General features: G+C 41.0%; 1 protein-coding gene across 3 annotated transcripts in view; it reads left to right on the top strand.

The window, feature by feature from the left end:
* DGCR2 (DiGeorge syndrome critical region gene 2) overlaps positions 1–23,042 on the top strand; it is a 93,231-nt gene that overhangs the window by 33,584 nt on the left and 36,605 nt on the right. The window lies entirely within an intron of this gene.

Here is a 23,042-nt window from a genome sequence, read left to right as displayed (position 1 = left end):
AATTTTTTTTTCTAACATTTATTTGTTTTTGAGTGATGGAGACAGAACATGAATGGGGGATAGGCAGAGAGAGAGAAGGAGACAGAGAATCTGAAGCAGATTCCAGGCTCTGAGCTGTCAGCACAGAGCCCAATGTGGGGCTCGAACTCACAAAGCATGAGATCATGACCTGAGCTGATGGTGGACACCTAACTGACAGAGCCACCAAGGCGCCCCCCCCCAAAATATTTTAATGTTAATTTTGAGAGAAAGAGAGCGAGAAACAGCATAAATAGGGGAAGGGCAGAGAGAGGGAGACACAGAATTTGAAGCAGGCTCTAGGCTCTGAGCTGTCAGCACAGAACCTGATGCAAGGCTCGAACCCACGAACAGCAAGATCATGACCTGAGCCAAAGTCGGGTGCTTAACTGACTGAGCCATTTAGGGGCCCCTCTTTCTTTTGCTTTTTAAAAATAGATGCCCCGCATGGGCAGATCGCAGGACTTGCAAGATGGCAGGGTTGAGGTTGGGATGAGGCAAGAGGTGTGCCAAGGACGCCACATTTCAGAAGGCACTGCTGGGCCCGAAAGCAGTGCCCCTGAAGTGTGGTGCCCTCTTGCCTCCCCCATGCCTGGCTCTGGAGGTGGGTGCCTTTTGAGACCTGGCCTGAATCCTGAGGGTCATTTGGACTGGCCTTGGCTCTGCCAACCCATCCGGCTCACTCCGTCCCTAGTAATCTTTCACTCAGGGGTTTTCTCCTGATGGCGCATGGCTCCTGAAGATCTATGCAGATGCCACAGAAAGTCTAAATTGTTGGTTCTCCATTTGCTTTCTGTCCCAGCACCTTCAGGGAGTCTAACACAGCCATAAGTGATGGTGTTCTGTACATCTCTGGTTCTCTTGGGGGTGGGAGGTGGTAGTGTCTTCCATGTGCTCATAAGTGTGTATGTGGGGGAGACACACTTATGAGCACACATTTGTTTAAGACCCAGGTGGTACCGATAAAGCCCCTAAGAAGAGGCTATGTCTTATTTTAGCTTGAGAATCTTAGACCTAATAACTCTTTGGTCTGGTATTTAAATTTCTTGACAGTGTGGTTTGGTTCTATTTTGCCAACCTGATTTTATTGCTATGTTCCCTTTAGTGGCTCAGCTATTTGTGGGTAGCACTTAATGTGCCCACACCAAGAAGAATTTTCTAGCCACATGCTGCATTCATGCCTGCCCTTTTCTTGGGATTCTCTTGTTCTGTTTTCATGTGGACAAACCCTGCCTGTCCTTCAGGGCTTGGCACAGATGAAAACACAACAAAGCCAGCATCTCTGAGCCCTCTGGCTGGAGGTTGGCTTCTGCCAGCACCTGTTCCTTCCCTCTGACAGCATCTAGAACCCCACTGGTAATTCTATTTTTTTGGTAATTCTTTTTTAAATTTTTATTTATTTATTTTGAGAGAGAAAGAGTACATGTACTCACCCACATGAAAGCAGAGGAGAGGCAAAGAGAGAGGGAGAGAGAGAGTACCAGACAGACTCCATGCTCAGCGTGGAGCCCAGTGCAGGGCTTGATCTCACAGCTGTGAGATCATGACCTGAGCCAAGAGCAAGAGTTAGACGCTTAACCAACTGAGCCACCCAAGAGCCCCCAAACCACTGGTAATTCTCACCATTACCTGTACCCCATGCTTGATCTTTTTTTCTAGACCTCCCTGAGAACAGAAGACCTGTCCTCTTTCTAAGTATGACCTGGTCTAGAATGGAGATCCTTTTTAACATATGGTAAATAGAAGCAGTGTTGTAATCCCTGTAGGTCAGGAACTGAAGGAAAACCAAGTAGCTCCAACCAGGAAGATCTAGTAGGGTTATCAAATAGGTGATATTTGAGCTGGGACAGTTCTTTGAAGGGGGTTCGAAATAAGAAACAGAGGTGGTCTGGTCAGACTGAGTTTGCCTGAAAAGATGGCCATTTGAGGGCATTCCCCCCTACCTCCAGCCCCATCACCCCTTGAACCTGTTTATTGGATGTGCATGTCTGTAGTCAGGTGCTTGCCTTTCCCAGATGAATTTCAATGGTGGTAGCTGGGGCAGAAGCTTTTGGGGCAGCCCTATGTCTGGAGCCCACCTGCACCTTCCTTTGATCCCAGCCCAGAGAGCACGAACTACTCAGTGCTTGGGATGCTGAGGTTCCATGTTCAGTCAGCTGCTGAGGACCAGTGGTTATGACTGGGATCTTCCCCAGGTCTGACTTACAGGGTTAGACTTCATATCCAGCGCCCTAGAGAATACTGTGAACAAAGAACCAAATGATTATTCATTTGCTTTAAAGTGGAAGCACAACTAAATAAGTTTTGCAGAGGCACAGGAAATGCCCTGCTGTATGGATCCTGAAAACAGTGGTAGGCACTCTAGTTCATCTTGTTCATCTCTCCATCCACTGTGGACTTGATAGAGAGGCAAGGACTAGATTTGATTTCTCTTCTGGGTCACATGGTCTGGCACAGAGGGTCACAAGTCTGCTCAGCGCAGTGTTGATTTGAAGTTACATAGGTTGCCATATTTCTTCCCCAGAGAAGAGAAATAAAGTCTATCCCACAGGAGCCTGGAGCTCTGAGTGGATAGTGTGCTCCAGGCCCCAACCACTGAGGGCATGATGAGCACGGCAGTGCAGACTCATGGAAGCCTGACAGGGCCGGGGAGTGTTCGGGGAGAGGCAGGAGGGCTGAGGCACTGTCAAGCTCTAGGCTCGCTCCTGGCCTCCCCTTGGGTCTGGTACTGTGTCTGTCCCATGGCGTAGTACCATGCCATGATCCTATTTGTTCTTAAAGTTGGAATTCTGAAAAGTGAAAGTTATTAAAATATACAAAGAATAAAATAGTGCCGTTTCTCACTCTCCTAAATCAATAATTGCTGCAATTGTATAATATTTCTTTCTAGTTTATTTTTTTAATTAAATATTTTAAAAAATCATGAGTATGTGAAATCCTCATTAACATTCCCCCCCATCCAAAAAGAAGAAGAAAAATCTGTGTGTGGGGTGAGGGGAGTGTAGATGGGGTTAGCTGGTAACTACCTTTGCTGTGGCCTTCCTGTATATGGGGAGAGTTTAAGTAAACCTGCACAAAGCCTTAACCACGTTTGGTCAGGTTTTTGCAGGGTTCCTGAAGAGACCACACAAGATTATTTCATCATCCTGCCAAAAGCCTGCTAAAATTTTAGTGAAAGAGTATAAGAAACATAAAACCACAAGGACAATGAAAATGGAAAAAGATGTGACAGTAGATCAGTAGTTTCGGCATGTTTGGGGAAGATAGGAAACGGTAGTGTGCTGGAGATAGTCTGGGTATTCAATACATTGCCTGCATTTCAGGGGCTGCAAGGCTGGGGCCATCACATTCGGACCCCACTGCCAGCAGGCCCTGGATATCAACTGGCCCATGAGATCCCGCCATGAAGTTTGCAAAGTGGAAGGGAGGTGGGCTCCTCCTTCTGGCCGTGGTGTGGGCGCATGGGTGAGGAAGTGCAGGGTTTCCACATCTTCTCTGGCTGGCTGTCACAGGGCTGCAGAGCAACTGTGAAACTGGCAGAACTTTTCTGTCCTTTCCTGGCCTGCGGACAGCTTCCTGACTCTGGACTACAACTGCAGAGGTGAAAGGGAAGGTTAGAGGTGGCTCACTTTTATGCACACTGTGGCCTTTTCGGTTGTTCTGAAAGGACCTAATTCCCTGTATTAAACTCCTCTGTTTTTGAAACACCTAGCATGGTTTCTGTTCTTTTGACTGATTTGTATTTGATGTAAATGGGAACTAACATAAGGTGCATATAATTTTTAAATGGAGAAAAATATACAACTTTATTAAGAGACATTAAAGAAGATTTGAATAAATAGAAAGAGGATTTTCTGTGCTAGGAAGACTCACTGTGGTAAAGTGGCCTGTCGTTCCACTGATCTGTGGATTCAGTGCATCTCCAAAGGGGTTTTAGGGAATTTTGATAAGTCAGTTTTAAAATATTTGGAAGAATAAAGTCCTAATATTGTAGGACACTTTGATGAAGAGTAAGGTACAAACAGTTGCCTTATCAGTGTCGAGGCTGATGTCACCGTTGGCTCAGAGAAGCACAGACTGGCCAGAGCTACCAAACATATGCCCGAGAAATGGTATATGGCAGAGGTAGAGTTACATGTCACTGGGCAGAGGGAAGACTCCTCAGTGCATAGTGTGTGACACTGGGAAAGAGTGCATACCCCATGTGCAGAAAAATCAGTTTCAGATTAATTGAAGGACATCTTCTAGAACACAATCTAGGAGAATACCTTTATGACCTTGGTAGGAAAGGGTTTTTTGTTTTGTTTTTATTTTTAAGTCACAAAAAAATCAACTCTAAAGTAAAAATAACCAGTTTATTATATTAAAATTAAGGGCTTCCCTTTATCAAAAGGCACCTGTAAAGAATATGAACAGATAGGCCATGGAGTAGGAGTATATTTGCAAAATGCATAGCCCGTAAAGGGTTATATAGTCCACCACATTTAAGGTACTCCTACCCACGGGCAAAAGATGCACAGGCATGCCACAGAAAAAGTAAGAATAGTGGTTAAACATATAAAAAAAATACTCAGCCTCATTAGTATTCCAAGGCTACAGTGAGATTCCATTTTACAGCTACTTAGATTAGCAAAAATTAAGTTGTCTGTTGGCAAAGATTAGGATGTCTGACAAAACCAAGTGTTGGAGAGGATGTGAGTGGCCTGGGAATCGTAATCTGCTGCTGTTGAGGAGGATAAAATGATGGACCTGCTTTGGGAAACTAGCATTAACTTGCAAAGCCGAACGTTCTCGTATTCTGTGATCCATGATTTCCATTTGGGGGAACTCTAGAGAAATTCTGCAACACTCTTCCTACTAATAAACTTCTTGGAAACAATCCAAATGTCTTTATTCACACAATGGCGTATTACAGACCAACGACAGTGAGTGAAGAGTAAGTTCTTGCAGCAACATTGATGGATCTTAAAGACAGCCTGTAAGTGACAAAGGCAAGTTGCCAAAAAGTATATACAGCACAATAAAGACAAGCAAAGTGACCATTATCTTAAGTAGAGCTGCATATGTGTGTGGTAAACAAACAGAAAAAAGGCAAAATGGTAATACACAAAATTTGGGCTCCTGGTTCCTCCCTCATGGGGAGATAAAGGAATAAAACCAGGAGAAACGACCCTACAGCTCATGTTTGAGTTCTTACATAGGGCGAGGGTTGAGATGGGGGGCTCACAACTTTTTTTAGGCTTTATTTCTTAAGTATATGTTACATATATATGCTCTTTGGAACAAGTTAGATATTATATAGGCATCCCCCCGCCCCCAAGAAAATCCAGTAGGAAGAGAGTGAAAACTGACTTAGTGTGGCAGAGAAACTGTAGCCGTAAGCCTGCTTGAGAGAGAGACCATTAGGAAATGAGCCGGTTTGATGAGCACATGGCTGGTGGGCACGTGGTGGGCACGTGAGTTGGTGGTTGGTGGGATTCTCTTTCACCACCTGTCTCCCTTCTCACTCTGCATAGCTAGAGGACTCTCTTCTCCTAGCAGCAGACATGAATTTATTTTCTTCACCAACACTGCCGTGTATAGTAGCCAGGAGGCACATGTGGCTATTGAGCATTTGGAACGTGGCCATTTCGAATAAGGATGCACCAGAAGTATAAAGTACACATCGAATGTCAGACTCGGTACAACAGAAAAGTAGAACACCCCATTAATACTTTTTTATATTGATTATGTTCTGAAATGATTGTATTTTGAATATATTAGGTTAAATTATTAAAGTTAATTTCATCTCTTGATGAAATGTGGCTTCCATTATATGTCTATTGGACAGCACTTCAACTTAAAGTGAGAAAAATAGGAGACACCAGGCCCCACAGAGGGAAGTCATGGAGGTTGAAAACAGGAATTAAGATAAATTCTCTCTGGAGACAGAGGAGACCCTTAGCCACATTTTCTGCTTTGCTCTTCCAGTGCCAACAGGCAGGGGCTGTTTCCCCAGGCAAGGAATTGGAGGAGTCTTTCCTAGAGAAACTGGCACTTTATGGAAGAGGTAGAAGAGGTATGAACATAATAGAGGATTCCCATCTAAAAGGCTGACTCTCCCACTCTGCTCCCTACCTTGAAGCACACCTGAACCGCACTAGTTCTTATAGAGCTTCTGATAAGCTGGGCCACCTTCCTCTTCTTTTTTAATGTTTATTTGAGAGAGAGAGAGAGAGAGACCAAGATTAAAATTGAGCAGGGGAGGGGCAGAAAGAGAGGGAAAGAGAATCCCAAGCAGGCTCTTTACTATCAGCACAGAGCCCAATGTGGGGCTTGATCCCACAAACCATGAGATCATGACCTGATCTGATGATCAGGAATTGGATGCTTAACCAACTGAGCCACCCAGCGCCCCTAGACCACCTTCCTCTTAGACCTGAATGACAGCCAGTGCTTTCTGGAGTCTGGAAGAAAACATCCACTGTATGTTCACTGGACTCTGATCAAAAAGCATCCTGGACCAAAAGGGTCAGAATAAAGTGACCTCAGGTGGCTAACTCTGCTGTGTGAAAAACGGTGGTCAGATGTGGGGCTTCAGAACCAAGCTGCTAAGGCTGGAACCCTGCCCCCACCACTTACTGTATGTGGTCCTTGTGGTCAAGATGGGTTTTGAACTTCATTGTGCTCATCTATACATTGGGAAAAATAATAGTGCCTGCCTCATAGGGTTTTGGTGAGGCTTACATAACATGATACCTAGAAAATGCTTAGAGCAAAACATGACATATAATAACCTCTCATTATATATACAAAAGACTTAGGAATTTATGGAGAGAAAGCAAACTTTGAAAATATAGTCTGACATCTTGCAAAACAGCAGTCTAGGAAACTTCAAACCCTCATTCTCCTGCACACACATGAAGCAAGAAACTAGAGAATAGCTGAAATAATGTTACAGGAAGCTCTGGAAAACAGGTCTTCAGGAACACCTCATCAAGAAAAAGCCACATTGAAGTGGTAGGAAGTTTGGTGGCATTTTTACTCACTTTTGCACCCCCCACTCCCCACCTGGCACAGGAGATCTAAAGAAGGAACAGCCCAGCTCCAAATTCCCTGCCTCTACCAGGAATGAGCAGGGCAGACCTTACGTGCAACATTCTAGCTTGTCCGGGAGCTGAGGGACTGATGCTTATTTTCTCTGACAGGGGAGCTCAGATCTCAAGCTGTGAAAAGCTGTGGAAAATGGCCAGCAGTGCTTGTGAAAGCTGCCAGGAGACTCCAGAGCCGCAGATGCCTGGCCCAGGGACTAGGAGTAGAGGGATATATTAGAATATTTAGACCCCGAGGAGCTGGGTGACACTCTGTGAAATTAAGATCTTCGTTTTTTATTTTTAATGTTTATTTTTTAGGGTGAGACAGAGCATGAGCAAGGGAGGAGCAGAGAGACAGAATCTGAAGCAGGCTCCAGGCTCTGAGCTGTCAACACAGAGCCTAATGTGGGACTTGAGCCCACGAGACTTGAGATCATGACCTGAGCCGAAGTCAGATGCTTCACTGACTGAGCCACCCAGGCGCCCCAAAATTAAGACCTTTAAAAGCAGTCATGTATACTTAGGAATCAGGAAAAGTTCACACACAGGCTCAGGCAAGATGCGTGTGCAGAAAAAGCTTGAGAAGACCTTAAGCCTTCACTCCAGGCTGGTCGCAGGGCTCAGAACGAACCTTGCTAATTAGCAAAGGTTGTCTTCAACATAAAACCAGTCTGCAAAGACTGGGAAAAGGTGGCTGTTTATTCAGATGCCTAATTTTCAACAACAGTAAAATCACAAGGCAATCAAAGGAACAGGGAAACATGGCCCATTTAAAGGAATAAAATTAAGTGGTAGAAACTATCCTTTAAGAAACATGGGCATTGGACATACTAGACAAATGTTTTAAAACTCTTAAATATACTCAAAGAACTAAAGAAAAACAAAACTAAAGGAAATCAAGAAAATAATTTATGAACAATATGAGAATACCAACAAAGAGAAAAATTAAAAAGCAGACCAAACAAATACCGTAACTGAATTGAAAAATCCACTAAAGGGACAGTAGGCTTCACTGGTCAGAAGAAAGATTAAGTGAATTTACAGGATGTTTGAAATTATTGAGTCTCTGGAACAAAACAGACAAAGGTGAATAGAGCCTTGGGGATTTAGGAGATCACCCAAAAACAGCAGTATACACATTCTTTTCCTCAAGTGCACAGGTAACATTCTCCAGCATAGACCATATGTTAGGCTATAAAACTAGTCAGTAAGTTAAAAAAATTTTTTAATGTTTATGTTTGAGAGAGACAGAGTGAAGAGCAGAGGAGGAGCATAGAGAGAGGGAGACACAGAATCCGAAGCAGACTCTAGGCTCTGAGGTGTCCACATAACCCGATGCTGGGCTTGAACCCATAAACCGTGAGATCATGACCCGAGCTGAAGTCAGATGCTTACCTGACTGAGTCACCCAGACGCCCCACAGAAGACTGAAATTATACAAAATGTATTTTCTAATCACAATGGAATGAAACTGGAAATGAACAGTAGGAGGAAATGGGAAAATTCACAAATACAAGGAATTCAACAACACACTCTTAACATCAAGAAGAAATCACAAAGGAAACTAGAACATATCTTAAGAAAAACGAAAATGAAAACACTGCATACCAAAACTAATGAGATACAATGAAAACAGTGCTAGAAGGCTATAAATGTTACATTAAAAAAAGAGAGACGCCTAAGTGGCTCAGTTGGTTGAGAGTCCAAATCGTGATTTTGGCTCAGGTTAGGATCTCGGGGTCATGGGATTGAGCCCCATGTTGTTCTCCATGCTGAGCGTGGAGCCTCTTAAGATACTCCCCTGCCCCCACTGCTCTCATGTGCTCTCTTTCTCTAAAATAAATAAAGATAAAAAAAAAAGATCTCAAATCAGCAACCTGACTCTTCATCTTAAGGAACTACAAAAAGAAGAATGAACTAAACCCAAAGCCAAGAGAAGGAAGAAAAAAAGGTTAGAACAGAGATAAATTAGAAAACAGAAAAATCAGTGAATCCAAAGATAACAAAATTGAAAGACCTTTAGTGAGAATGACTGAAATGAGAACACCCAAATAACTAAAAGAAGAAATAAAAGTTGGGACACTATTACCAAATTTAAAAAATTAGAGTATCCGGGGAATTCATATGCCAACAAATTGGATGATCTAGGATCCATCCTAGATTGGATGAAATGGAAGATTCCTGGAAAAAGCTTCCAGAAGAAAATTACAGACTGATATTCCATGAACAGTGATGCAAAGTACTAGTAAACAAAATTTAACAGCACATTAAAAGAGTTACATACTATGACCAAATGGATTTACTCTTGGAATGCAAGGATGGTTCAACAAACGAAGCAACCAATATAATATACTACTGCACTAACAGAATGTGGGTGAAATAACTACATGTTCATCTCAACTCAGAAAAAGTACTTGGCAAAATTAACCATTCTTTTATGATACAAACAAGCTAGGAATAGAAAGAAACTACCTAAAAATAATAAAGACCATAGATGACACACCCACAGGTGACATCATACTCAGTAGTAAAGACTGAAAGCTTTTCCTCAGAAAGGACAAGGACTTCATCACTTCAACATGGTGTTGGAAATTAATGCTAGCTGGAGCAATTAGACAAGAAAATAAAAGCATCAGAATTGGAAAGGAAGAAGTAAGATTATCCTGATCACAGATGGCATGATTTTACACACACACATGTGCGTGCACACACACACACACACACACACACACACACACACACACTGTTAGAACTAATAAAATAATTCAGTAAAGTTTAACAATACAAAATCACAAAAATCATCTGTGCTTCTATACACTAACAATGAACAAACCAAAAAGGAATAAGGAAATGGTTCCATTTACAATAGCTTCAAAAAGAATAAAACTGCTTGGGAATAAATTTAACTAAGGAGGTGAAAGACTAGTTTACTGAAACTCTAAAACATTGCTGAAAGAAGTTAAAGAGGATACAAATAAATGGAAAGGCATCCCATGTTTGCAGACTGGAAGGTTTAAGAAGCTGTCAATGCTACCCAAGCAATCTACAGACTTAGTACAAGCCCTATCAAAATGCCAACAACCTTTTTTGCCAAAATAGGAAATTCCATCTTAAAACTCATATAAAATCTGAAAGGACCCCAAATAGACAAAACATTCTTAGAAAGAACAAAGTTGGATATCTCACACTTCTGATTTTAAAACTTGGCTACAAAGCTACAGTAATCAAGACGGTGTGGTACTGTCATAAAGACAGATATATAGGCCAATGGAATAGAATAGAGAACCCAGAAATGGTCAAATTATTTTCCACAAAGGTGGAGTGAGGGGAAGAGCAGTATTTTCCATAAATGGAACTGGGAAAACCTGACAACCACATGCAAAAGAACCTTCACTTAACACTGTACAAAAATTAATCAACAATAGATCAAAGATGTAAGTATAAGAGCTGAGACTATAAAACAGAAGAAAACATAGGAGAAAAGCTTCATCACATTGGATTTGGTGATGATTTCTTACATGTGACATCTAAAACATGGACAGCAAAGGAAAAATATAAATTGGGTTACATCAGAATTTAAAACTGTGCATAAAGGAAACAACAAAGTGAAAAGGTAGCCTATGGATGAGGGGAAAATATTTGCAAATCATATATCTGTTGAAGGGCTAATATTCAGAATACATGTAAAATCTCCAACTCAGCAACAAAACCTCTGACTAAAAAATGGGCACAGGGCTTGGCATTTCTCCAAAGAAGACATAAACATTGGCCAAAGAATGCTTGAAAACATGTTCAGTGTCATTAATCACTAGGAAAGTGCAACTCCACATCAGGATGGCAGCTATCAAAACAAATGCTGGTGAGGATGAGGTGGGGATGTGAAGACATTGGTGGGACATTGAGAAATTGGAATGTTTGCGCACAGTCCCTGTGGAAAATAATATTGTGGTTCCTCAAAAAATTACATATAGGACTACCATAGGACCCAGTAATCCACTTCTGCATATAAACTCAATTGAAAGCAGGGTCTATAACTTATGTCCTTAAAAATGGTTAAACATTTTTTAAAATTTTTGTTTTTGGGGGGCACTTGTGGAGAGAAGCACTGGGTGTTATATGGAAACCAATTTGATAATAAACTATTAAAAAATCAATAAAGTTTATTTTTGAGAGAGTGAGTGGGGGAGGGGTGAAGAAAGAGAATGTCAAGAGAGATGTTGGGCTCAAACTCATCAACCATGAGATCATGACCTCAGCTGAAACCAAGAGTTCGACACTTAACTGACTGAGCCACCCAAGTGCCTATATTTTATTTTATTTTGAGAGAGAGCATGAGTGGGGTAGGGGCAGAGAGAGAGGGAAAGAGAATTCCAAGCAAGCTCTGCACTGTCAGTGCAGAGCCTGACATGGGGTTCAAACTTATGAACCATGAGATCATGACCTGAGCCGAAATCAAGAGTCAGATGCTTCACTTAACTGTGCCACCCAGGCACCCCCCCAAAAAGGTTAAATTTTTATATGTTTTACCACGATTAAAACTATGTACATATATACATGTACACAGATGATGTTTTCTAAACATGAACAGAATGCTGTGAAAAGGAACAATTGAGGAAGAACGAGTTCTTAGCTATTAAAAAATGAGTCCAGAAAATCCACTATCTGATTAACAAGAGTTCTTTTATTTATTTATTTATCTTTTTTTAATTAAGATGTTTTTTAATGTTTATTCTTGAGGGGGAGAGAGTGTGCGTTGGGTAGGGGCAAAGAGTGAGGGAGACACAGAATCTGAAGCAGGTTCTAAGCTCTGAGATCCAAGCTGTCAGCACAGAGCACGTCGTGGGGCTTGATCCCACGAGCGTGAGATCATGACCTGAGCCTAAGTCAGATAGATGCCTAACCGACTGAGTTACCCAGGTGCCCCTGATTAATGACAGTTCTTTAAAAAAAAAATTTTATGTTAATTTTTTTTGAGAGAGAGAGTGTGAGTGGGGGAGAGGCAGAGAGAGAGGGAAACACAGAATCTGAAGCAGGCTCCAGGCTCCAGTCTGTTAGCACAGAGGTCAACACGGGGTTTGAACCCACAAACCATGAGATCATGACCTGAGCCAACGTCAGACGCTTAACCAACTGAGCCACCCAGGCATTCCTAAGAGTTGTTTTTTTTGTTGTTGTTGTTTTTTTTTAGAAAACAGAAAAAATACAGGAGCAGACGGAATAGTAAAGACGTCATAGAGCTTTGGAGTTAGGAGGGCACAAAAATTTTTTTAAAAACTTAGACAAGAAACCTTGTGTAATTGCAGTGTGTCAGGAATACAGTGAACACAACGTCCAAGGAGAGAGAGCACAAGTCGTGGTGAAAAGATCAGGAATCAGAATAGCATGAGATGTGTCTACGGCAGTATCACCCTGACTGCGCCCGATCTTGTCTAATCTCGGAAACTAAGCAGGGTCGGGCCTGGTTGGTACTTGGATGGGAGAATAGCATAAGATGTTCAGCAGCAGCACCTGGGTGAGGAAACTGAGGCAAGGCCACTTGGATCCAAAGAGGAGCTGATTTTAATGGCCTAAATCAAAAATTTCATTCTTGCTTGATTAATGTTATTTATACACACAATCTGAATATTCAAATAGTTCTATAAGACTTTTTATTTAAAAATAGCAGCCCCAGGGGTGCCTGGGTGACTGAGTCGGTTGAACGTCTGACTTTGCCTCAGGTCATGATCACACAGTTTGTGAGTTCAAGCCCCTGTTGGGCTCTGTGCTGACAGTTCAGAGACTGGAGCCTGCTTCGGATTCTGTGTCACCTTCTCTCTCCGCCCCTCCTCCGCTCATGCTGTGTCTCTTGCTGTCTCTCAAAAATAAATAAATGTTAGGAAAAAAGTTTTTTTAATAATAAAAAAATAACACCCCTCATGCTCCCCTTCTCCGTTTCCTACTTCTCAGAAGCAAATATATGAGCTTACTTGAGCTGTTGATTTCACTTGGTGTTTATCTGTGTCTCTAAAATGTCCATGGCTTTAGGCATTCCCTGTTGATCTACCCTGAACAAGGTGATTGACTCTTTACTCTTCATCTCCTCACTCCCAGAGTTCTTGCTCCCTGTTGATTCTACTCTTGGCTGGGCATAGAGGATAATTCCATTTCCTCTTGCTGGTGAAACATTTTATTTTTACCCCAGCGTTGAACATTGTCCTCATCATCTTTTTGTTTTGATAACTTAATTGATAGTAATTCACTTAGCACAGAATTGGCCCATTAAATATGGTTTCCGGTAGTTTTTAGAATATTGGAGTTGTGCAACCATCAACCCCAATTGTAGAACATTTTTGTCACCCCCAAATAAAACCCTGTACCCATCAGCAGGCACTCTCCAATTTCTCTGAAGCCTTATTAGCCCCTGGCAACCACTTACTTACTTTCTGTCTGTATGGATTTGACTCTTCTGCACATTATATAGAAATAGAGTCATACAATGTGAGATATTTTGTGTCTGACTTCTTTCACTTGGTATAATGTTTTCAAGGTCCATCCATGTAGTTTTCTTTTTGTTTTAACTTTTTGAATTTTTATTTTTTATTTTTTTGGGAGAGAGTACGTGTGAACAGGGGAGGTATGGGGAGAGAGAGAGGGAGGGGGAGAGAGAGACAGAGAGAGAGAGAATGTATCCCAACCAGACTTCACACCCAGCACAGAGCCCAATGCAGGGCTTGATCCTATGACTGTGAGATAATGACCTAAGCCTAAATCAAGAGTTGGATGCTTAACTGACTGAGTCCCCCAGGTACCTCTTGTCTTACCCTATAATAAAACTATAGGTGGGGACACCTAGGTGGCTCAGACGGATAAGCATCTGACTTCAGCTCAGGTCATGATCTCACGTTTTGAGAGTCTGAGCCCCACATCAAGCTCTCTGCTGTCAGCACAGAGCCTGCTGCAGATCCTCTGTCCCCCTCTCTCTCTGCCCTTCCCCGAGTCACATTTTCTCTCAAATATATGTACTTAAAGGAAATGTTTTATATGTCTTATGGTAGTCCTTCAATTTTTAACATCTTTATTAATAAAATTTATATACCATAAAATTCATCACCTTTAAAGTCTTTTTTTTTTAATTTTTAAAGTCTTAATTTTTTATTTATTTTGATGGAGAGAGAGAAAGAAAGAGGCAGAGAGAGAGAGAGAGGGAGAGAGAATCCCAAACAGGCTCTGCGCCATAAGCACAGAGCCTGATGTGGTGCTCAAACTCACAAACTGCAAGATCATGACCTGAGCCAAAATCAAGAATCAGCTGCTTTACTGACTGTGCCACCCAGGTACCCCCAAATTTATCACTTCTAAAAGTATACAAGTCAGGTGCCTGGGTGGTGCAGTCGGTTAGGTGTCTGACGCTTGATCTTGGCTCAGGTCATAATCTCACAGTTCATGAGTTAGAGCCCAGTGTCTGACTCTGCACTGATGGATCCCTGTTTGGGATTCTGTCTCTCCTTCTCTCTGCCCCTCTTGTGTGGGTGCATGCGTGAGTGTTCTTTCTCCCTTTCCCTGTCTCTCTCTCTCTCAAAATAAATAAAAAATAAAAGCATACAAGTCAGCTATTTTTGTAAAATTTACAGAGTTCTGCAACTATCGCCACAGTGAGTTTTAGAACATTTCCATGGTCCCCACACGATCCCCATATCCATCTATAGTTACTCCTTGTACCCTCCTTCAGTCCCTGGCAACCACTAATTTATTTTTCTGTGTCTTATAGACTTGCTTTTCTGGACATTTCCTATAAGGTGAATCATACCATTTGTGTTCTAGCTTCTTCCACTTGGCATTACGTTTTTGAGGTTCATCCATTTGCAGCCTGTGTCAGTAGTTCCTTTTTCTCACCAAATTTTCCATTCTGTGAGTAATGCTACATTTTGTTTATCTATTCACTATTTGATGAGCATTGGAGTTGTTACCACTTTGTGAATAAAGCTGCTGTGAACATCAGTGTGCACGTTTTTGAGGGGACATATGCTTTCATTTCTTTTGGACAAATACATAGGAATGGGATTTCTGGGTCATATTTTAAATTTATGTTTAACTCTGTAAGAAATGGCCAAATTGTTTCCCAAAGTGGCTATAGATTTACATTTTTAAAAAGTCCTTAGCAGAACAGATCTCTTTCCTGATTTCCCTTCAGTTGTAGATCTGTCATGTTATTTTGCTAGAGAGATGTTGGAATCTTCTCTCCCAGAGCCCCCTGACTTCACCTGTCTGGCTTCGTGCTGTCAAAACCTGCTGCCCACTTTCCCAGCTGTCCTCTCGGGTCTTCCCTTCACCATCAGCATGGAAAATCCGTAGGTTTCTCCCTCATGTCTGTCTGTCTATCTGTCTGTCTGCCTATCTGCCTGTCTGCCTGCCTGCCTGTCTTTCACATTAGATCCTGTTTTTTTTTTGGTTTCCTGTTTTGGTTTATTCTCTCATTTAAGTAATATAGTGCCTTCTTTAAAAACTTCAGAAAAGGAACACAGAAGACAAAAGTTTTTGATTCCTTGCTTGCATGCCTGAAAACGCCTTTATTTTACCCTCATACATGATAGATTTCTCTGGATTTAGAATTACCAGGGCCCCTGGGTGGCTCAGTCCATTAAGCCTCCGACTCTTGATCTCAGCTCAGGTCTTGATCTCAGTCAGGGTCCTGAGTTCAAGCCCCACATTTGGGCTCCTCACTGGGCATGGAGCCTCCTTAAAAAAACAGGTAACTTTCCCTTACAATTTTGAAGATCTTACTCCATTTTTATAAGCTTTCAACATTGCTGATGGCCATAATTCTGGTCCTTTAAATGAAACCTGTTTTCTGGAAATTTTGAGTATCTTTTGGTATAATGCGCTGGCCACTCAGTAGATGTTTTCATTTTAGAAACTCATGTCTCTTTGTTTAGGTAAAAAAAAACACTAGTTTTTTCTCTTCCGTTTACCTACTCTCTTTCTAGAACTGTTATTGGAAATTGGAGCTCATGGACTGATCTTTGATTTTTTTTTTCAAGTCTCTCGAATTTTCCATCTCTTTGTCTTTTTGTCTTAGGAAGCTTCTACTTGCACCATATCTTTTAACAGGTTTCAATTTTTGCCATCATGTTTGCAATTCTAGAAGAGTTTCTTCTTTAGTTGTGGGGTTGATGTTGTCTCTATGTTCCTTTTTAATTGTCTCCCAGGGGCCCTTGGGTGGCTCAGTTGGTTAAGCATTCGACTTTGATTCAGGTCATAATCTCATGGTTCGTGAGTTCAAGCCCTGCATTAGGCTGTCTGTGGTCAGTATGGAGCCTGCTTCAGGTCCTTTGTCCCACTCACTCGCTTGCTCACTCTTTCAAAAATAAACATTTCAAAAAAATTTTAATAGCATCCCATTCTTGTTTTGTGGAAACTATATAGTTTCTCATTTTGAGTACATTAATGACATGTTGTTGTTTAACCATTCCATATGCATTTCTTCTGTGTTATTTCCTTTATAGTTTGGTGTCTGACTTTGATTTGAAGACTCTCCTCAGAGATCAGCAGTCCCTGCCTATCTGCTGTGTGTGGCAGAGAGACTGGAAGTTCTGTGTTCTTGGGCCTAACTGGACAGTGGACCAGCTGGACTGTTTCATTGGGGGTCTCCTCCCTTTTGGGACCTTTGTCTTGAGCTGGCCAGATTTTTCCATAGAGGAATGTTCCAATCTGCCTAGAAGCTGGGATTCTGGGAGTTTAGTGAAGGAAGAGGGGCTAGGAGTCTGGCCTCCCCATCTAAGTACAGAACCCTGACGTTCCCAAGAGACCACCTGTTTGACCTTCTCATCAGTAAATCACCCATCTACTGCTGGGGTGAGAGAGGGGCAGGGTTGCCTGAGCACACCAAGTATTGGTGATGAGATCTGGGTGTGTCAGCTGCTTCTCCCCCTGACTTTTAATATGAGAAATTTTAGGTCTGTATAAAAGGTGCATGAGTAGTACAGTGAATGCTCATATTGCCTTTACCTGCATTCACCAACCCATGGATGTTTGCTACAGCTGTTTTCTCTACACGTTTTTTTCTAAACCCTTTGAGAGTGTATTAGTGACATCATGACATTTTACCCCTAAATGCATCATCTGTCTTCCAAGAATGAGAACGATCCTGTAACCACGATGCACTTTGCACATGCAAGAAACTTGGCAATACCCTTATTTTATAAACAGTTCCTGTTGAAGTTTTCTTGTTATCCCCCCAAATACCTTTTACAGGCTTTTTTTCCTTTAAATTCAGGATTTATTCAAAGGTTACGTATTGCATTTTCTTTGCTTTACCTTTTAATCATGAAGTGTCCCCAGCCTTTTTTTTTAAATATTATTTTTGATCTAACATGGCACTAACCTATTTGAAGAGTCCAAACCAGTTGTCTTATAGAATTTCCTTCAGTATGGACTTGTCTGTTTTCTCATGATTAGATTCAGGTGAGACTTTTTTTTAAGCAAGTCATAAAGTGTCCCATTAGGGCACATGAGGTCAGTTTGTGCTATTATTGGTGATGTTAAGTTTGATCACTTAATTAAGGTAATGTCTGCCAAATTTCATTACAGTAAATATTTTACCCCCTTTTGTAATGAAAAGTCATGTATGAGTAAGTAATGAGTAATCTGCAGAGTGGTATTTTAAGTGTTGTCCAACAATTATACACTCAGTTGTTTTAGCTAATATCAATGATTCTTGCCTGAATCCAGTGATTTTGTAATTCTACCATACGCACTTCACTTAATAAATTATTTTATAAAGATCTTTCCTGTTTCCTGGCACTACAAAATGTTCTAGGTTCATCTTTTGGCTTTCCTGTCCCCAGACCTGGACTCAAGCATTTCTCTAAAGAGCCCTGTTCTTTCAGTGAGGAATGGTATTGAGAAACCAAGATCTGAGTGTTAGCTGTGCTCGTAGTTATTTGGGCATTATAGCTTCTAGGCACTTCTTTCAGCGGATGAAGTGGGAAAACTTTTGTTAATAATAAGCTCATATTTACTGACACTTCTAATTCTAATCTATACTAAAGTTCTTCCTTTCCGCCTCCCATCTCATATTTTTAATTTCCTTTTTCCCCAGGGCAAGAACTTTGGTTCCCAGCACACTTTCTATGTATATCCATTTGGTCAGTCCTAAAATACTTGTAGTTTTAGAATTACTACTCCTATACCACTACCAAGAACATACCTACTAAGTAAATTCGAGGATTTCTTTATAGTTCTTTATGTTATTAGACTGTTTCCCACTGATGGGGTATCATCAATTCTCAAGTCAAAAGTCATTAGTATTCATTCCTTTTTTTTTCTTTTGGGTAATTATGTTAACATTTCATCTTGTTTATATTCAGTTTTAGAACTTTGCCTCCTCATCTTGTTGATTTAGTTTATTTTTTATTTTTTGTATTGAGATATAATTCATGTACCATAAAATTTGCCTCTTTAAAGTATACAATTTCAAAAAAAAAGTATACAATTTCATGTTTATTAGTATAGTCACAAGGTTTTGTAACTAATTCATTTTTAGAATATGTAAAACATAAACAAGATTCAGAACTCATAACTATATATAAACATATTTAAAAGTTCTCAACAGGGGCATCTGGCTGGCTCAGTCGGTAGAGCATGCAACTTTTGATCTTGGGGTTATGAGTTTAAGCTCCATGTTGGGCATAGAGCCTATAAAAATAAATACATATATGCACACATACATTTTTTTAAAATTCTCTTTCCTTTTCCCTTTGCCCTGCTGTTCCCACTCACATCCTATAGGTAAGTAATTTGATTAGTTTCTGGCTTATCTTTCTTGAGTTTGCTTTGGTTTTGTTTTACAAAAATAAGCAAATATATGTATAGTTTACTTCCTCTTATTTATTTTTCTTTGCCTTTCTTAAATAAATATCTTACTGTGTATACTCTTAATGGTGTGATTTTTTTTCTTTTTAAATATTTTCATTTTTTAAATTTAATTAATTTATCTTTTAATATTTTAAATTTATTTCTTGTTTCACTTACATCCGAGTTAGTTAACATTATGGTACAACAGTGATTTCAGGAGTAGATTCCTTAATGCCCCTTACCATTTAGCCCATCCCCCCTCCCATACCCCCTCCAGCAACCCTCTGTTGGTTCTCTATATTTAAGAGTCTTTTATGTTTTGTCCCCCTCCCTGTTTTTATATTATTTTTGCTTCCCTTCCCTTATGTCCATCTGTTTTGTGTCTTAAATTCCTTATATCAGTGAAGTCGTATGATACTTGTCTTTCTCTGACTGACTAAATATTTTTAATGTTAATTTATGGGGGAGGGAGGCAGAGAGAGAGGGCAACAGCAAAGCAGGCTTTTCACTGACAGGAGACAGCCTGATGCGGGGCTTGAGCTCATGAACAGTGCGATCAAGACCTGAGCTGAGTTGGGTGCTTAATCGACTAAACCACCCAGGTGCCCCTCTTTTTTAATTGAACAAAATACCCATAAAAGTCACTATATTAATTCATAAAGATCCTTTTCATTCTTTTTTACAGTTATACTGCACACCATCTTCGAGACATACCATACTTTATTTAGCCTCCTACATAGTCCTATATATGGGCCTTCAGGTTGTTCTTGTTAGTTTATGATTAAAGAAATATAATGCCACAATAAATAACCTTGGACATATGTCCCACCGCTCTTTCAAATTGTTGAAGGTGTATCTTCACTGTAAATTCTTAAATATAGGATTATTGAGTCATAGGGTCAATGTGTATGTATCTGGCTAAATATTGCCAGATTCCTTACTTTTTGTTCTTTTTAAAACTTTTTAAATTGAAGTGTAGTTGACATGATATTATAGATGCCTTAGTTTTCTAGTTGCCCACCTGTTGGCTTAGGCTTTAGCTTTCTGGGCTCAAATAAGTTGAGTGATTTGCTTCTAAAAATACACACAAAAAAAACCCCAAAAAACAGTTTCGAGACTGACAAACGCTAATAAACTGGATAGGATCTTTTGCAACAGGCATAAACTGAGATCATCCCCAGACAAATTACAATGTATGGTCACCTTTTTAAGCTAATTATTACTTCTCTTTTCCAGTTTTTACAGCTTTGCTATCTTCTTTCCTTTTCTGTTTGTCCTTATGACTATGCCTTTTTAAAAATTCCATTACTGTTGTTTTAATGAGTTTCAGGGGAGACTAGAGGTGAATGAATATGTTCATATAGTTGGATATCTCTAGAAGCTTCAAAAATGTTATTAGCCTGAGATTTTTACATCCAGATGAACTGATCATGCATGAGAATGGAATAAAGACATTTTCAGATATGGAAAGATTCAGAAAAGATGCCCTGCCCTTTCTTAGGAAGATATGTCTTGTAAAAGGAGGGGGTAAAGTAGGAAAAAAGGTGGCCTGGGGGTCAGGAAAGAGGGTCCAGTACAGGAGGAGAGCAAATGGACCCCCAGGATCACAGCCATGACCCAGCCCATAGAGCAGCCCACTCAGACTGGTGATCGTCAGTAGGGAATAGAGGCGGGGCTTCCCAGGGAACAGTGGAACCAGGAGATTCTGATGTTTTGAGTGTTTAATTTTTTTTATTGCTAGCTTTTGTTATTTGCTATAGCAACTGGAAAGAATAGCAGTAGATATGCCAAAAAAACTAAGCAAATTTAAAAATTAATGCAAACAGAGCACCTGGGTGGCTCAGTCAGTTAAGTGTCTACTCTTGATTTTGGCTCAAGTCATAATCTCACATTCGTGAGATCGAGCCCCAAGTTTGGCTCTGTGCTAGGCATGGAGCCTGCTTAGGATTCTCTCTCTCCCGCTCCCTCTCTCCCTCCCCTACTTGCACATGCCCTTGCACTCTCTCAAAATAAAATAAAATAAAATAACAAAATAAGCAAATACTAACTCCAGGACAAGAAGAAAGTTGTAGAGAAATGAAATACCTAGTATGCTTTTTGGCTGACAGGTGAAGAATACTTCCATTATTCCACTAACTTTAATTATGAAATTGATTTTACTTTGTTGGAGAGGTGGCTAAGTGTGTATATGAGCTAACCCTGTACCTGTCCTAATATTAAGTCAATGGATAACATTCAAAATTGATAAAACTGGAATAGCTGGGTATACCTATTACTTAGAAATATAGACCTAAATATCTAAAGAAATGAGTAAAAGAGATGTCTTTAGGAAATGGGATTAGGAGCAAGGGACTGGGAGGAGAGGCATATCTTGGTGATAGACAGACATAAGATTAAGACGTTGGGTGAGGATTCCTACCAGATCCTTCTGCTTCTGCCATCTCTGTGCTGGCAGTTGAGACCCACGGCCACATCTTGAGTGTGTCATAGGACTGTCTGATGGCCTTAGCTTCTGTCACCAACCTTAATGGAAGGCAAGGCATTTTTTCTGTGAACTTGTGCCTGAGACATTTGTGGACCCTTGAAATGGGGGAGGCAGATTTTGAACTTGGAACTGACAGGGCTGTATTTTTGCAGTTATTCTCTGTGTTGAGGTTTTTTTGTTTTTTTGTTTTGGTTTTTTTGTTTTTTTGTCCACATAGGTACAAAATGAGAAAACATAAGTCCTCATTTGGTATTTAAAAAATTCAAAAATTCTTTCTTATATTTATTTTTGAGAGAGATAGAGTACATGTGTGGGAAAGGCAGAGAAAGAGGGAGACACAGAATCCAAAGCAGGCTCAAGGCTCTGAGCTGTCAGCACAGAGCCTGACATGGGGCTCAAACCCATGAATCACGAAATCATCACCTGAACCAAAGCCAGATGCTTAACCAGCTGAGCCACCCAGGTGCCCCTCATTTGGTATTTCAAAAGCATAAGTCTCAAAACCTTAATAGAATGGAGACAAAGATGGTGGTCCTGGGGCTTGCACAACTAGCAAACCTTTAGCCTTGGGGAGATTATTAATAAGCTCTGTGACCCTGGTTGGGAGGGGAAAAGAATTAATGTAAAGAGTATACGACATATGGAAATGCCATTCAAAATTTTATATTTTTCAGACTCTCTGATGTTAGAAATCCACTTTTAGTAAGCAAGTATTATTGACCTACCTATATCTCATCTTTTACCATGATTCTAATCCTGTTTTGGTATAAAGAAAGAAAATGACATGCCTTGGAATGTCCACTTGGGCACTAAAGAAGCTCCAATCTGTCCAGCCCTTTATTTGGAAAGGTTACAAGCTCATCAAGACCCTAATGCCACATTTGGACAAGTTATGTGTTCCTAGAAACACAATTAGAATCACTCGTATTTTGTCCTCTATTTACAAACAACAAACACTTGGAAGCAAGCATTGCCATTGCTTGCCCTGACTCAGTTTCCTTGTTGGACTCGAGGCTCTCCTGTGGCTCCCTGAGGTCTCTCTGTGAGGCTTGTGCTGGGAAAGCAGAAAACTTAGCATGCCCAGTGTAGCAAGAAGGGCTGCCCTGAGCCCCCCGGGGGCACACAGGGCTGTACTGCTTGGGAAGATGAGCAGAGACAGGCCTCTGGTGGCCAGTGGCTGGGCTGTGAGGTGGGAGGAGGCTCAGGTCCTGTGGACATGGAGGAAGAAGAGGGCTCACATCTCCCCTCTGCTTTCTACTTCTGCTGGGAAGCAAGTCTCATAACACTTCTGAGCCTACTTTCCCATCTGTAAGAAATTTCCCTCGGCTTTTCTAGTACCAGGTCAACCATGTTGGCTCCTCCTTGCTTCATGTCTCCTTCCATGCACTCCCATTCCATCTTTGGTGGCCAGAGCTGTTCTGAAGTCTTGACGAGGACACATGAAGAGAGCAGAGCACAGATGGCAGCTTGTGGTGCAGAGAGTACCCTTTTCAAGATGGCAGGCCAGGCTGGGGGCTGGGGGCTGGGGTACACACTCAGACTCTCCATTCCCAGTCACAGGGCATGAGTATACCCATGGCCAGTTGCTAGATCGAAGAGAAGACAGGCAGAGGGTGTGACTTCTCATTAAATAG

The sequence above is a fragment of the Suricata suricatta genome, chromosome 14, assembly GCF_006229205.1.
Source record: "Suricata suricatta isolate VVHF042 chromosome 14, meerkat_22Aug2017_6uvM2_HiC, whole genome shotgun sequence".
Taxonomy (NCBI): Eukaryota; Metazoa; Chordata; class Mammalia; order Carnivora; family Herpestidae; genus Suricata; species Suricata suricatta.
Note: the sequence above shows the minus strand (reverse complement) of the source record. Positions and strands in the feature narration are given on the sequence as shown.